We start from the raw sequence: 13721 nt of genomic DNA, 5'->3' as shown, positions 1-13721 counted from the left end.
ACAAAAAATGCTATTGCCACCCACGCCTCTGCAGAATATTTTATTAAAGATCTCTTCTGTTAAAACAAAGCTCATTTTAATTTTTTTATTTTTATTTTTTGGTTCCTAGATTCCCTTTCTTATATTTGGCATAATTTGGCCATTATTTCCAAGATGAAAATCTAGTTGGCTAAAGAAGAAACATTTACAGAGAAATATCAAGGCATCTTTTCCTTTAGACACGCCAGATCTTTAAAACAACCAGTGAATAAGTTGCAAACTCTTTCTTGGGCTTCTCTGCTTCAGACTTTGGGTGAGGAGTTTTCAGACTAGGAAACTTGTATTGCTCAAAGCAGAAAGCTACCACTTGGCTGTGTAATCCCTACATCTTCTTTGGTGGTACTGGGAAAGGGGCTGGCTATCATGTGGGGTGTACCTGTGTGCTCAGCAATCAGTCCCAGTTTATCTGCACTAATGCTGTTGTTCTGGAGAGGGAAAAGTTCGAAAAGTTATCACAATACCTTCACAATGGGTCTTTTGTAAACTGAAAATAGCATGTACACACCAGAGGATAGTAGGGATACTGTACGCTTTACTACAGCTGGTGAGACTTACTCTACCTATAAGAATTTTGCTGGTTTTAGCAGCATTCCAGGACCATATAATTCCTCAGAAACATGAGCTTTAAGAATTGACAAATAGAAAAATAGGGTGGTGGGTTATAAATGGAGTGAGTTTAGAGCTCAGCTTCAGCTGACACTGAACATCCTTGCTTTTACTACATACTGCTCATGAGACCTGAATAATATTTCAACTATAAATTTTTGATGGTTCCTGGACTACTTGATATCGGACATAGTCTACTTTGTTTTCGTTCTGTTCTAGCTCCTTTGCAATCAATGGCAATACTCCTACTAAATTAAATGATGTGTGTTCATATAAAGAGGAAGTTGTATAAGCATTCTACATTCATTCTACATTGTAAAATGTCACTTAAATATTCTCCATTTCATCACTTGAAGCAATTTTCTTCACAAATCTGGAAAAATTCCTCCTCATAAGTTAAAAATAAAACTGGTGTGAATTGTACTTTTCTAAAGAAAAAAGAGAAGCTAAAAAGCATCCCCTTACAAGGGTGTATGTGTGTACTTGTTCATATCTTGAAAAAAACATTCTTTTTATGCCTCCTTTATCTCAGCAAACTGTCCGGCGTGGGATGAAAACATTGTCACATGCACATAAGACATGGGGAAAATGCATCCAACTGGCCTGTATTTTCTCATCTGTTACAGATTTAAGATCTTTAGCTCCACAACATTTCAAATTCCTAAAAATCTGAAAACCAGACAGCAAGAACTGTGCACAGAAGAAAATCTCTTTTCATCACACTGGGATTATTTTTCTATCCCAGGTGCTTGAGCCTGGGCTTTCTCTTAGTCTAATTGATAACCGGTGGGCTCCTCCCCTTATCCTGCTGACTTTTGTGCCTTCCCTTCCTGGGTGACTACTGTTTCACTTTTCTACCTCATTCACTTATGGTTGACCTGGAGCTCCTGGGTTAAGCTTGCCCACTGGTATTCAGCCTTGGACCTTATTATTGTTCTACTCATCTGACCTCCGATACACTAAATTCTAACAAGGTGATCTGAAAAAAATAACTCTTTTTTTTTTTTTCTTTTTTTTTTTTTTTTTTCCTGTGTGGTTTCATGGCTCGTCTTTTTACCGCTCTTGGCTGATGTTCTTTTCTCCACTTCAGACCACCAAGTGCTCTGCTTTAGTTTGTCAATTTATAGTGCTGTCATGGTTTCAAATGCTGTGACCATTGTGTAGAATATACTCTCCTGACCTCTGAGGCAACTTTCTGTATTTCAATTGTTAACTCATTAGGGTTTGGAAGAACAGCTGAAAAGAGAATGGCATTTTTCCCACAATTGCTTCCAATGAGCTGCTTGAAAAGTCATTGCTATCCAGGATTAAGAGAAATCAAGAGGATGCTGCTAAAAATTAGATTCACTTATTTTGCATCCTTGATCAAAAGAAACAAACAAAAACCCTCAATTCAAAATGACACTGATGCTTTTCTTTATCAGTTTGCCACCAGGACTCAAGTGAGAAAACATTAATAAAGCTAGCAACAAAAATGTAAACTAATTTGGATAATTCAAACTTGCCAAAGTATGCAAGATGAGTAATAGAGAAGTGAATGACAGGTACCACAAGATTTCATCTTGAAACCACCTACTTCCTTATAGGATGAGAGTACAACTTAACCAAGTTAATTAAAAAAAAAAACACATCTCTTTGACTTCCTTCTTTTCCATTTAAGAGGAGAAATCATCTTGCTCACTGACCAAGTAAAGAGAGGTCCTTCTGTCATTTTGGGACAGATTTACAGCTTTAGTAAGGAGTTCATAACTTTCATACTTAGAATAGTTGTAAGCCTGTAAGTTCTAGTTTAATGCACAATTTTTTTAAGCAAAATATTTTGTATAATTTTTCTACAATTGTCCAATGTCATCAATATTTAGATATACCACATTTTAATTATAACATCAAAAGGAAAAAAAATATATATATTTTTGATCTCATGGGAAATATACTGAGCATTGAAGAAAATATGTTTTGAGAGAATGCGTGCCAGTGTTCTCCCAGGTAATTCTCATCATGGATGCACATTTCTCTGATAAACTGAAATACTAAATGTATCCTTTGTTTTTGTGTCTAAGATAAGTAATAACAACTTACATTCCTATAAGTACTCATCTTCAAGATTTTCTGAGTACTTTGTAAACAGTGATTTAAATGCTGTGCTTTCCCTTAGGAAGAGAGTGACTTGAGTATATCTCTAATAATTTAAATAAGCACAATATGATAATGACATTTTTCCTCTTGATGTATGTAATACTCTCTTTACAGGTGGGTAAACTGAGGCATGGACCAGCAATTGCCTTTTCCAAAGCCAGTACAAGTGATTTAAATGGTATGTGGAATTTAGTCTTCTGTCCTCTAAATTACTTAACTGTTCAGTTGTTTTTGATAACTTATCATTTAATGATTTTGTTAAGTATAAGTTCATCAACTAGAAAAACTCTCTTTTAAGCTATGTGTATAAATGATATTAACTTAACATTTAACCAAATTAAAAAAAAAAAAAGAAATCAGTGACTATTTTTTCAGAATTAAAAAGATAGAGTGAAGAGGAAGGAATAAAGTTGTGGTGTCTTGATCCTACCTAAAAACAGTGGATGAATTTGATTGATTATCAAACACTGTTAGAATTTTTGCTTTAATAAAAAAGCAAAGCCCACACTACACAGCTTGAATAAATTTTTCTAATACAATATTACTGCTGCCAGATTTTCCAAAGCAGCAGAATATTTATTTTTTGAAGAGGTAAGGAGCTCTCAAATCACATTGTTCTACTTAAAAATATATACATTTGCACACTATCAGAAAGTAATTTATATTAGTGTTAGCTTATGTAATTGTAAAAAAAGTATAAAAAAAATTTTAAAAAATCCCCCCCCAAAACTTAGCTGATTTTGTTGCTGTGCTTCTTCTGCATCATTGTGTTTAACATATGGTTTGTTATTACTGCTGCCTGTTCTTGGACAAAACTTTATAACCTTGGAAGTTTGTGTTTTGTTTTGTTTGCTTGCTTTGTTCCTTCTGGTTTTTGTATAGCACTTTTTGTATTTTAAAAGTTTAAGTGGGTTACTTTCTCAGTGCTTTGAATCTCAGTTAAATTCTTCTCTCTTACGGTACTGGCATAGTAAAAACTGTGCTTGATCTGGACCAAAATGTATTTTGATTGTAAATAGAAAGTCTTCTTTTATGAGGATGTTCACTTCACATCTTGAGCAGTGTAATTTTTATACAGGTCTCAGCAATCAATAAAAAAGCCACAGGAGGAATGATTTATCTTGTTGGTTACAGAGACTGTCACCGAGAGAAATTGTAAAAGATCAATTTACACAACCTAGTGTGAGAATGTTATTGATATAACACGGCTGATCAGTTTCTGGTAGTCTATGGGCTGATGCCTAGGAGAGAGCCCTGCCCTCGGTTAGGGCTACTCACCAAGATCTTAATAGACTCACTGGTCCATAAAATGGACATGAAACCAATGGAAGGCAAGATGCTGCGTGCTCATGGTAAGCTAGCTGGCCTGCAGGAAAATGGATTGGCTGAGCTCCGATTAGTTAGTTAAGCAGTGTCATGCATCCTCCTTTTTTTTTTATTCTCTTTTTTTTCCTCCTGCTGTGAGAACTGTTCACTTGGAGACTCACTGCTTTAATTACAAAGGGCCCTTTTAACTACAGGTCACAGGAGTTGGCTCACTTGACAGGAAATAAGGAAACAAGCTACCTTCCTGGAAAAAAAAAATTAAACTTCCACTCCTCAAATTAGTTAAATGAAGCTTATCAGCACTTGTTAGTTGATCCTTTGACAGTCTGTTAATTGCAGCTGCTACATTAAGTTATGTTATAACCAGCAGGACATATGATTAAAAAATAAATAAATCTACGATATGCCACATGGCATGTGTTGGTGGAGAAAACAAAGTAAGAACGTTGTTAATCTTTGCTTGAAATATCACAGCACAAAAGACATTCTTGAGCCATTTTTCTCTTTATTCAGTGGAATTAAATTGTATTATAACTGAAGGTGTTTCTTTGGATCAGAAAACAGCTTCTTTATAAAATGAGGTTACAAAGGTTCTCATTGTGTCTTTTTAAGAAGATGCAACACAGCGTACTCTGGAAATGTAAGCAGTTTGTACTTATAGGCATTATACGTATGACTTTAAACATGCTGTTCATGACATGTACTCTTCATTGTGTTTTTTTATTTACAGACAATAATTTCTCACTGTTAATACTGGAAGGAAAGAAAAGAACATTAGCAGCATTAAGAAACCCCACAGCAGTTGTTTCTCGTTTGTAGGAAGTGACTCTTATGTATAACTGCTAGCAAAATAAAGGATCCAAAGGCACATCAAGGGGAAAAAACTGTTTTCATGTGTTTAACCTGTTAATTATAGTAATCTACACTACAGTATAAGTATTGTAACCTGGAATAGGAAACGGGTGTTTGAAAGAATGAGCTGACTAAGACAAAAATGATTAAATCCACACTTGAATGGATGATTTTCATATGTAATTTGAGCTACAAATTCTTAAGTTGTTTCATTTTCACATTTCCATACTCATCGGCACGTATCAAAGTGAAAGACCAGCTGAAATGAATGTTTTCTTACCTTCATCTACTGGAATATTTTAAATAATTCTCCAAGTCTGAAGGACATGTTCATCTGGTCCCATAATATATGTTTTAAGAGGCATTTCTTGCTTAATGTGAAGGCAGGCTTTGAAAGCTTGAACATCCCAACTGTATTGCTTCTTTTATCTACAGAAGAATGCATATAAATGCAATGTTACTTACATACTCCTGCACATTCAAAGTTCCTATTGATTATCATAGTCTTTCCACACAATAAAACTACAGAACACACCTCTCACTGAATTCATGATATGTGTACTGTACACAGACAAATGTGTAATATGAACTCCTCCAGATCCTTCATGTCTGAAAGTCAAATTCTTTGTTCTGAAAATGGAAGTAGTGCAGATGCTGTCCCTCTTCCAATTTCATCCTGCAATCAGAACAAAAAAGAAATAAAGGCTACAGAAATATTATGTAAGCATGGTCACAGCACCTACTGAGCTTTTTTAGACCTCCTCTCTTACTCATCTTTGACCAGGTTCCAAGTCAAACTTTGGTCACAAATAGATGTTTACGCTAATTTTTCAAGTGGGGGCATTTAAAGGAAGAGTAACTTTCTCTCTGCAGCTGCCAGGCTGTTCACTGCCTGAGGCAGACATCAATCATTAACCATCCATGATCCTCCTCTGCCCTTTTTATGACTGGATCTTCCAGCCACCCAGTTCCTGTTCCTGTATCCTACACGTGGACGCTACCTGTGGAGAATGGGCCTAAACTGTTTGCCATCCAGCTGCCTCCGGCACAGTGACATTCTTCCTTTCTGCTTGAATTCCCTTCTCATTTTCCTTCTCTTCTCTTCTCTCAGGGCTGCTACCAGATGCGCACCACACTCCCTGTCTCAAAGCTAGACAGTGATTATTCCCAAATTAAAGCTACTCAAACTGCAGACAAGAGTTCTGAGGAAGCTCCTCACCAGGATTTCCACTGATTCACTGTAGGGGCAGCTGGTCACAACATGCTGTATTCAGGCCATTAAAGCCTTTCTATAACAGAAAATCCCCCTGACCTTTTATTTTGAGAATCTCTCACATTTCTGTTGTTTGTAGAAGGTGTTTGATATTCATTAGAGGAAATCCCCTCGGGCTACAGAATTCTCCTCTTTGTCCCATGAAATTCCATTTAGGATGCAAAGTGACAAAAACTTCCATTAGACTCCTCTTGTTTGTATCTCTTGACAGAACACCAGTGGGCTCCAGGCTCCATGTCAGGCTCACACTGGTATGGCCAGGACCAAGAGACACACTGGTGCCCTGGGTCAACTGAAGCCTAGGAAATGAAAAGGTGTGTAAAGAAGAGCACAAGTAGGTCCTTACTGCACTTAAGTTCTTGCATTATAAAAATTCCCAAGTGAGCAATTTCCATCTCCAAAGTATCCTCCTGAAATCTTTAGCGTGGGGAATAGGCTGAGGAAAGCTCAGTTAATATGTCTTTGCAGTTAAAGTTCTTAGTAACTACTGTGGTAGCAATGTGTCCTGCATCACAGAACTTAAGATACCAGAAATATGGAAGAGTGTTAAAATAATGTACAACAAAGTCAACATTAAATCAGCTTTTCTAACACTTTTCTAACTTGAGAGTAAGGAAATTCCTCTGAACTTTAATTCACTCGTCTCGATGTTAACACACTGTGGTGCAAATGTATGTTACATATGTATGTTACATATAGTCACTCTTTCCCGTTGGCTCTGTCTACATCGGTATTGCAGGTGGATGAATCAGAATAAGAACAAGTTTGAATGTAGAATTAAAATGTTTTTTAGACCTAATTTTAGACTTAACTGCTTGATTTTACAGTCCAAGCAATAACTTTAACTTAAGCATTTTGAGCGTGAACAAAAAGATGATGAGGGATACATTTCTATTTTAGAAGCATTTCGTGCTATAGTTTTATACCAATTCAGAAAGAAATAATATTTTGCTTTCAGAATTACTCACAACTTTGAAATTTTGGAGTTTTTTGAACTTTTATAGGGGCTTCTGAAATGAATTACACTCTCAGGAATTTAGCTGATGAGTAAAGTTGAGGTGGTTTATTCAGCTCACTCCAGAATAGCAGCAGTTCAAAGGCTCATGCACATACCTTAAACCATTTTTAACTTGATGTAGAAATGTATGCCTCTATGCAATACAATGCTCCTTGTATCTATACTTAAACAAATAGACTAGCTTCTCCAGTCTTCTATTCTCTAGCTTTCTAGGAACATTACTGGTAATAAAAATACGTGAATTGAGTTTTTAATGACTAGATGCATTTTTGAAAGATTTCCAGCTGAGATGGTCTTCTGTGACATGGAGAGGCACTGAGCACTGCACCAAGCCTTGCAGGAACATGCCTCCTCCTCCTTGCTATTTGCTTCCAGCAGTGAGAGGGCTAAAGATGTACTGCAAAACCCCAGCCACTCCGACACTCAGCAGCACATGTCAGCGTGGCATTCGATGTATAAACTGAGGCTCTGGTGATTACCCCAACTCTTACTGCCAATTAAAAAGACAAACAGCCAGAGACACTGGCACCAGGGCAGAGGCTCAGAAGCCATGCTGCTCAGAGGATGGCTCAGCCTCTCTGTGGATATAAACAGGGCAGAAATCAATTTTACTAATTGCAGTGGATACCATGAGATCTGTATCACCACTCTTTTGGAAATAAAATGCCGGTAATGAAACCAGATGAAATGAAGATGTTACCAACTTCTGACACTTATGAATAACACACACATGAACAACAGTGTCTCAGATGGAATTTGGGATGTTGGTCAGTAACTACTGTCGAAATCTTCTGCTCTCTTTAGTTCCCCATACAGTTCCAATGGCAAAAGCATTTGCCAAAGTGAACTAACATCCTTACGCATCATGTACATGTTTGTGTGTTACTTCTGTTGTATGTTATTGCTGGTGAGACTGCAATGAGCCCAAGTTAATGACTTGTAGAAGTTTGCATTTGTGTTACCTAAAAACACACAGTAACATACTTCTGGGTCGTATTTATGGACTTGCATTTCACCAGAAATATGAACATTCAAGGTTGCTGATGATATATGGTCTTGGTGCTGGTAATGCAACTCTTGGCTGTAACATTCTCCTGCTATTGTAGATAAATTGTTATGACAATCTTGTCCTCACTTTTCTTTTTCTTCCAGTTTGTACACATTTTATAAAATTAACATAGGTCTTATCTTTCACTGTCTAACTTAGTATTTATCTTTTGCTTGGAAAACTTGTTAGAATTTGACACTAACATTTATGCCTTTCTGATCAAAAAGTTCTAACCAAGAAAACGTAGACATTTTGGTTGGATTGTTGGGGTTTGGGCTGTTTTTGGTCTTAAGTTCATTTCTCTCTAGAAAATGCATTTTTCCAACACTCCTGGTTGTACACAGTCAGAGCTTACAAAGCGCACCAAAACTGAAATATCAAAGAGAACTGTTGAAATGAGATGCTTGTGAAATTTGTGCAATTATCTGCTATTAACTCATCTGGAATCCTGTGATGAGCAAACTGTGATTTTCCATGTGTTATTACATTGTTGCATCAATGGGTTGTTCAGCAGCTCAATTTAAAAAATACTCAAGAAATAATCATTACAAGAGGTAATCCTTCTCATTTGATTCAAATAAATCTGTTCCAACACGAGGCTAACATGATCATGGATCTCATGTGGTTTCAGTGCTTTGTTTGCATTTGCTTTACAGTATTTACTGCTGATTTTGTTGTCAGGTGTTTTATTTTTTATAAGATACCTTGAATTCTGCTTTCTAATTATGTAGAGAAGCATGAGGGATAACGGCTACCATTTCTGATTTCTTGCTTTAAGCCATACAATGTTGTTCTTCACACAGAATCTAAGTAAAGTGGTTGCTTTGTTACTACGTACAATACTACAAGATTTTTTATGTTCTGGATGATTCTGCCTATTCGAGTGGTTACTCAACTGGAATCGGTCCCTTCTAGCACTTAAAAGGTAGATCTATCTTGAGATTTTCACTTGCAGTTTTTAGATTTACTGTGGAAAGTGGCTGGCAGTATTCTGGAGTTACGTTTGTATTGTGTCTTCTTTCGCTGTTCAGCAGACAGGCAGTCTGGAAAACCTGCCTTGTAGAAGAACCTCTTTATCAAGCATGTTAAATATGTAAATGTACTCAACAATTCCATTCTTAACCATATAGTTATTATTTCTACTATGTTTTCACTGTTCTAGAAAGAATTCTGTGACACCATTTCCAAAAGTTACAATGGGTCATCACTCCCTATTTGAGCTTGACTTGCTTTTGATCCAGTGCTTGTTTTCTAAGAACTGCTTGTTGATAAAAATAATTGCAAGACTTTTTTTTCCCAGCTGAACATTACTGCACTATCTTGTGACTGAATTTTTTTGCTATTGGGCAATCATTTTGCAGAAGCTTGTACTCATATTTTAGGTTCACAGTATTGATTATGAGGTGATTTGTCTTTTAATTAATCACTCCTAGTGACCGCAATGATTCTATTTTGCAAATGCTGGCTTCTTCCTCTATAACCAATGTGAGCATCCAATCGTTTTGGATAGAAGATTATATTTCAGGGTGCCATGTGAAGAAAAACATGTAGAGTCTTCTAGCAGGCAAATACGTGCAGATGCATATGCATGGGAAGATACTGCTAGCAATCATTAGGTATGAGGAATTAGCTAGCAGTAGTTTGTGTGGTGCTGTAGGTGGGAAGAATAAGCCTATTGAAGTATGAGAAAGGCAGTGGTTCAGTTTGCAGCTGCTTATGTGCCAGAGGTTATGATAAGGTGGGTGGAAGAGAAGGAAGAATAATAATGGAGGAAGAACAACAAAAAAGGGAAGAGGGGAGGTCAGAAAGGATAGTAGTGTAATAAAGAAAAGAAAAAAAACAACAACAAGGAAAGTAAAAGAGGAGGGGAAATGGCAGTGCTTGTAGTGGGACTTCCTGTAGTATCAGTCCATGGACAAAGAAAGGGCAAAATAAGATGGTAACCAGTGATTCTAGGAGAGCAACTGAAAACAACAGGGCAAAGTATACTGTTAGATGGAACTGAATAGTACCCTCCAACAATGAAAGCATGCCTATATATCATAGCATGCACTGAGTTTGCTGAGTTACGAGGTTGTCTGAGAAGAATGATGCACAGCCTACATCAATTTAGTACAAACCAAGCATTAGACATCAGACAAAGTGTGTCAACAGGAATAAAAATGACAAAAATAAATAAATAAAAAAAAATTAAAAAAGAAGATGTGAGAATTTTCCCATGCAAAATGTCACATCCTTCTAAGACATTCTTAAAGAAGGAAAACACTATGAAGTATTTTGTTATCATTTTGTACGCTGTCTACTCCTCACTCATTTCCAGTGTGAACATTTAGTGCACAGTACATACAAAGCAGCCCACTTCACTCATCCTGTTCCAAGTGGACAAAGTGGCCATGAAGATACGTGCTAAGAGTGTTTATTTGGGAAGCTGGAACAGCGTGGCTGTAAAATCTCAGCCCAGCTTCCTGCATAGTATCTTTCTTGCCCAAGAAGGCAATCCCCTCACAACATAAATTACCAAGAGTTGGCCTCCCTGTGTGGGTGCTAATGGAGTGTAGGTGCAACTGTTTGAAGAGCAGACTTAACATAATGAAAAAATGCAGGTGTTTGAATTGCTAAAGTACTCACAGAGGAACTGCACCTGCCAAGAATAGGCATAGGTACATGAACACATAATTTGTGGCTGCACGAACGGATATCCAGTAGAGACCTTTTTAATAATTTACCACTGAGTCTGTGCAATAGAGTGTCTTACACTGGGAATAGCGTCCAAGCATGAAACAGCAAAAAGAAACAATTTGCTGCTCAAGAAAGGCTTGTTTACTTTGAAGACAACTTTGCTTTTACTGGTTTGTTCCTGCTCACTCTTTGCAGATTGTGTGTAGGGTGAGGCTGGCCAGGTGATTGGTCCAGGTTTCAAAAATTTAGCTAAGGACATCTGTAATTTTAAAAGAATCAATTACATATTCACCATGAAATTCAGCAGCAGGAATGCAACTTTCCAGAGGCATATACCTCCTCAGTGTTTCTCTGAGCTTGCTGTTGTATCCCAGATCATCACTTGTTGCCTTACTGACAACAGGGTAAAGAGTCCGTCTCTTTGTAGAGGCTGTAAGAATACACATAGATTTCATCTTCTAAGGTGCTGTTTCTAGTTCATCTTAGGCTGGTGGCAAAAAAAAAGCTGTTTTTCTTGAATGATAGGCCTTCAGTAGTTTATACAAAGTGAATCTGTTAGTCTCAGATGAGACTAGAAAATATATAGAAAATATATTCCTTTTTTATAGAAAAGGAAGTGCATCACAGTGCATGCAGGTTGTACTTCTTGGCAGTAATGCAGAAGAGGTATGGAACAGTAGCAACTCCACCAAACATGAACACAGATCCTTGAAGATTTGGGGCTCGGGGGGTAGAAAAATCTGCAGTTTTGCCTGCAAGCAGTTGGTTCGTGCAAAAGTAACTACCCAGATATTCAGCTTTTGGGGGTTGTTACCGTTTAATTTTATTTTATTTTTTCTTTTTCATAGGTATTAAGTATATATATTTTTTGTCATCCATATTCTCTTTCCTCTTGTGAAACGGCAGTGTTGCTGTTAGTTACAGTTTGGCAGTCCCGACTGAATCAGCACCTTCGTTCATAAGTGGTAATTACTGTCCTGGGGAAATGAGACCAACTAGTATTTGTGGACATGAAGATCTGGTAACAGTGACTGAAAGCAAAGTTTAAGAACTGTGTTTTTGAAAATATGTGGTAGATGGTATTTTATTTTGCTCTTGGCTTTGAAAGCAGTGTAATGAAATGACTCCTTTTGGAAACAAAAATTGCCTAATGATGTTTTTATCTCAAAATAAATCTTATGTTAATAAGGATCACTGGTACTGTCATTAGAAAGGCCAAAACATTCTGGCTTCCAGTGCTGAAAAGAAGAAAAAAATTAAAACAACAAGAGAATTTAAAGTTCTTTTTGGAAAGAAAAGAGAAGAAGGAGCAGGAGGAGGAGGGGGAGAAACAAAAGAGAAACTCTGTCTTTCAGTTCCAATAGTTCTTGATGTTTAAAATCTCTGAAGTTTTCTTATGTGTTATGAAAAGCTACAAATTTATCTTTTGCCATTTTCCCAAGGGAAGCTGACCCAAATCCACCAGCAGCAGTTGAAAAGGTTTTTCCAAGCTTTATCAAATGGCCCCAACAGAGACCAGCTTAAAATTAAAAGCTTCCCCTACCAGAGGGAATATATGTGACTTTAATAACTGAAATGTGTTTTTACTTTCTATTACAGGGGTCAAAAGGTTTCTAAACAAACCAAATTTATCAATTATTTAGAGCTGATTTCTTCTGAAGTGGTATTTCTAAGATATTATTTGGTGGATAAATTCAATGTTCTAAGGCCAGCAGCAGCATTTTATTCATAACAAATTTCTCCTAAACTGAATTTGCTGGGGCAACTTAATTTCCACTATCGTGTTTGCACTGTAGAAATATCAACTGAAGTGTTATAGGGCCTAACTAGTGGGCTTTTCAAAGAGAAATTCCATAGAAGCATGCTTATTCAGCACCACCCTGCTTGCCATTTATTGCTTAAGAAATGAACTGGTTCACTGTGTCTGCAGTAGAATTCCTTTAGCTGCTGAAATATCCTTAAAAACCACAAGGCACCTTTAAAGTCAGGAAACAATACCTTAAACTACATTGTCACCCTTAGAGCAAAAGACAATAAGGTAACTGTCTGAAGTTTTGTTAAAGACATTTTAAGATGAGAGACACACACTCCTAGATGCACACATTTTCTTAGCTTTCTCTGAGAAATGAACACTTTGTTCAGGTTGTTGCGGAAGGGAATTAGCAGAAAATTTAGAAAGAGGCCATTCTTAATACCTAATAGGGTCCACTGACCATGTAAATACTCTGTTTGTTATACATTAGCTAAACATACATTGGGTTTCTGCCTAAAGTCTGCCATTTGGTGCAAGCAGAAGACGTTACGGAACAGTTCATAAATTCATGTGGAGCCTTGTTAAATGAAACCAACCATCCAAGAGCTGAAATTTTGCCATCTTTAAAATAGCTGCCTCTCTTGCAGTAAAACTTCAGGTTTATTTATGCAAGCAAATATGAAGTAGTAATGCAATCAAGGTGTTACGAAGATTTTTTAGAGAGAAATAATCTGACTATTAATATACAAAAATGCCTTGAATAGGTTCTCCTTCTTTATACTTGAAAAAAAAATCTTACTAAAAAGTCGTGTTAAGGAAGAGTGAAACTACCATTTTGGGACCAGTGAAAATGCTCCCTTTTTCTTTCATGCTTTCAGAAATAAGAATTATTACTGCAACTGAAGAACAAGCAGGTGAAAACTCTTCCTCTATCTTCTTCCTCTTTTTCCCCTTGGGGAGAAAAAATTCTGCTCAAGCACAAGGGATTGGC

At 36.8% G+C, this 13721-nt stretch overlaps 1 long non-coding RNA gene across 2 annotated transcripts in view; it reads right to left on the bottom strand.

Moving 5' to 3' along the window:
- Positions 1-13721, bottom strand: part of LOC107306672 — a 154477-nt gene that overhangs the window by 33494 nt on the left and 107262 nt on the right. For both annotated transcript variants that reach the window (XR_004305856.1, XR_001552233.2), the window contains exons 3-4: positions 5495-5635; positions 5240-5388 (exon numbers count right to left, since the gene is read on the bottom strand). This is a non-coding gene — a long non-coding RNA (uncharacterized LOC107306672). The remainder of the gene's footprint in view (positions 1-5239; positions 5389-5494; positions 5636-13721) is intronic.

Source organism: Coturnix japonica, chromosome 1 (assembly GCF_001577835.2).
Source record: "Coturnix japonica isolate 7356 chromosome 1, Coturnix japonica 2.1, whole genome shotgun sequence".
Classification (NCBI taxonomy): domain Eukaryota; kingdom Metazoa; phylum Chordata; class Aves; order Galliformes; family Phasianidae; genus Coturnix; species Coturnix japonica.
This window is presented reverse-complemented; position numbering and strand designations above follow the sequence as displayed.